Genomic DNA, 3,874 nt, shown 5'->3' on the forward strand with positions numbered 1-3,874 from the left:
AAGCAATTCTCCTGCCTCAGCCTTCTGAGTAGCTGGGATTACAGGCACCCACCACCACACCCAGCTAATTTTTTGTATTTTTAGTAGAGACAGGCTTTCACCATGTTGGCCAGGCTGGTCAAGAACCCCTGACCTTAGGTGATCTGCCCGCGTTGGCCTCCCAAAGTGCTGGGATTACAGGCACGAGCCACCGCACCCAGCCCTTTGCCCATTTTTGAATTGAGTTGCTTGTATTTTTTTGTTGAATTGTAGAATTCTATCAGTTACATGATTTGCAAACATTTTCTCCCATTCTATAGGTTGTCTTTTCACTTTCTTGATAGTGTCTTATTTTTTAATTTACTTTATTATTATTATTATTTTTTTGCAGTGGAACAGTCATAGCTCACTGCAACCCCAGACTCCTGGGCTCCAGTGATCCTCTCACTCAGCCCCCCAAGTAGCTGGGACCACATCCAGCTAATTTTTCAAAATTTTTTTGTACAGATGAGGTCTCACTATGTTGCCCAGGCTGGTCCTGAACTCTTGAGGTCAAGCTGTCCTCCTGCCTTGGCCTCCCAAGGCGCTAGGATTACAGGCGTGAGCCACCATGCCCAGCCAATAGTATCCTTTGATGCACAAGAGTGTTTACTTTTGATGAGGTCCACCTTGTCTCTTTTGTTGTTGTTGCTGTGCTTTTGGTGTTGTATTTAAGAAACCATTGCCTAATCCAAGCTCCAAAAGGTTTGCACCTATGATTCCTTCTACGAGTCTAATAATTTTAGGTCTTTCATTCAGTTCTATGAGCCATTTGAGTTCTTTTTTTTTTTTGAGACGGAATCTTGCTCTGTCGCCCAGGCTGGAGTGCAGTGGCTGGATCTCCGCTCACTGCAAGCTCTGCCTCCCGGGTTCTCGCCATTCTCCTGCCTCAGCCTCCCAAGTAGCTGGGACTACAGGCGCCCGCCACCATGCCCGGCTAGTTTTTTGTATTTTTTTTTGTAGAGACAGGGTTTCACCGTGTTAGCCAGGATGGTCTCGATCTCCTGACCTCATAATCTGCCCATCTCGGCCTCCCAAAGTGCTGGGATTACAGGCTTGAGCCACCGCGCCCGGCCTGAGTTCATTTTTATATAAGGTTGCATGTGGATATCCAGTTGTCCCAGTACTGTTTGTTGAAAAGATGTCTTTAAAAAAAAAATCTAAGTCTTAACTGCCAACAGATCACCTTAAAAACTGTTGAAGGTCGGGCACAGTGGCTCACCCCTGTAATCCCAGCACTTTGGGAGGCTGAGGTGGGCGGATCACCTGAGGTCAGGAGTTTGAAACCAGCCTGGCCAACACGGTGAAACCCCGTCTCTACTAAAAATGCAAAAATTAGCTGGGCATAGTGGCACGTGCCTGAAATCCCCAGCTACTTAGGAGTCTGAGGCACGAGAATCACCTGAACCTGGGAAGCAGAGGTTGCAGTGAGCAGAGATCGTACCATTGCACTCCAGCCTGGGTGACAGAGTGAGGCTCTGTCTCAAAACAAAAACAAAACAACTGTTGAAATTGTGGTGTTTTCAGACAGTGTGCTCAAAGGTCGTGGCCACTCCCAGGACACACCCACCCCCAGCTGTCGTTCTTGTTATTATTAAGAAAGGGCACCGCTGTGCAGTTAGTACTGTTACAAGTGCCGCCTTCCCTGAGCTTACACCAGGCTAGGCTAGGGCTGGGAAAATTGAAGCTCTAGGTCAGCCGGTGTACAACCAGGACTCCTGGCCAGAACATACAATGCCTGAGGGCTGAGGGCCACGGGGCCTCAGAAGAGAGAGAAGCTCGAGGCGGGTAATCCTTCCCCCAACCTTCTGCAGGTGCAGCTCGGCTTTCCCTGCTGTGAGAGCAGGACGCCCCTGCATCCGCCTGCTAGGGGTAGGATGAGACACAATATGTAAGGAGCCCTGGTCAAGGCCCTCATCCTAGCTATTCCTTCTGGCTACTCCATTTATTTATTTATTTATTTATTTATTTATTTATTTATTTATTTATTTATTTATTTATTTATTTCTGCATATGAAAGCCAAGTCACAGCTACTCCTTAACTGTGCACAAGGTCAGCTGGTGGTCCAGGTGCGCCCAGGAGCTTTCTTCAGCCGCCAGGGGGCGCAGTGGGGCTGCCCCGAGACCCTGGGCCTCCATGGCCTCCCTGCTGCCCAGCTGGGCTGGCTGCCATCCCAGCCCTTCCTTCTCTCCAGCCCCAGCTGGCTGGCACAGGTTTACTGTTGCAAGTGGACCGTACTCTGTGGCTCACAGGGACTCAGAGCCAGAGTGAAGCCAGCCCAGAGCTCTGGGCAAAGCTGGGCGAGAGGAATGGAGCTGTCACTGGATAAAGGGAGATTCCTGGACAGCACGTCCTTGTCAACACTCTCTCCTGTGTCACCGCAGAGGCCATGGAACCTGGTCAAAGCCAGACTTCTTCCTTGGCCTACTTTGATTTCTTTTTTGTTGTTCTTGTTGAGATGGAGTCTAGCTTTGTCGCCCAGGCTGGAGTGCAGTGGCAGGATCTCAGCACACTGCAACTTCCACATCCCGGATTCAAGTGATTCTCCTGCCTCAGCCTCCCAAGTAGCTGGGATTACAGGCACCTGTCACCACACCCAGCTAATTTTTGTATTTTTGGTAGAGATGGGGTTTCACCATGTTGCCCAGGCTGGTCTCAAACTCCTGACCTCAGGTGATTCCTTCGCCTTAGCCTCCCAAAGTGTTGGGATTACAGGTGTGAGCCACCACACCCGGCCCCCACTTTGATTTCTGAACCTTTTGGATAGCATCTCCTTCCCTCAGATTTCTTGTGTGTTGAGGTCTTTTGTTCAGACTCTCAGCGAATGAAAGGACAGAGGAGGAAACAGCTGTGGGAAGAGCGGCTGCTGTGCCTGCCTGCCTCTTTGCTTGGCCACAGCTCCCCTCCCTCTCTGGCTGCCCTAGCACTGAACTCTGATCTTCAGCAGCAACACCTAGTATCTGCCTCTGCCTCGCTGGGAAGCAAAGCTGCGGGGCAGGTGCAGCTGTGTGTGGCATGGCCAGCCACGAGCCAGAAAAACCAGCAAACCAGGGCTGGGAACGGGACTTCCTGGGACCAGTCCCAGGGGCCACTTTGGAAATGAGCATGGCAGAGGCAGCCACAGGGTGAGTGCCCAAGTCCACGCGCACCTGCTTTAAAGGGAACCAGTGGGTTCTATGCCAAGTACGTATTTGGAGGGCACCTGTGGTCAGGCTGCGACTTCAGGGGAGAATTTCCACAGGTGTCCTGCACTGACTTCTGTCACTCTGAGTGACAGCACCTGTTTGAGGGAGTGCTCTAGGGCCATTCGGGGAGAATCAGTGACTCCACACAAGGCAGGGGCCCTGGGTGCCTGGTCTGGGGAAGGGCATCCCGAGGCGGGGTCAGGAGTGATCAGATCCTTGGGTCTCTCCTCTTGGTCATCTTGGTCACACCTTTTCCCTGCTTTTATGGAATGTTGGGCCTCATCTCGTCCAACATCAAAGCCAGCCAGCCAGCCAACCTCTGTAAGAAACGGGCTGCAGTATTTGGCAGAAAGAGCTTGCAGTGTTAAAACACCCTTGTAAGTCTCTAGCCAACACCTTCCTAGGGCCTAGACACTGCAGAAATATGCCTCGTACTAGAGAAATATGACTTCCAGAGCAGAAAGAGAGACAATTGCTGAAAAAACAAAGGTTTGACCAATCCTACTCTGACCTAAGGGGAAGCTATGTATTGGGGCATCTCTCAAAGTAGGCGGTGGCCCCCTCCTCCTGAAAGAAGGCCACTCTCAGTTTACTTCACCAATAAACAGAGGTGATGTCTCCATACTAATGTCACCCCAACCCGGAAGTATCAAGACCTAGGGCCCTAGCT

This window comes from Piliocolobus tephrosceles, chromosome 1, assembly GCF_002776525.5.
Source record: "Piliocolobus tephrosceles isolate RC106 chromosome 1, ASM277652v3, whole genome shotgun sequence".
In the NCBI taxonomy this organism is placed as follows: Eukaryota; Metazoa; Chordata; class Mammalia; order Primates; family Cercopithecidae; genus Piliocolobus; species Piliocolobus tephrosceles.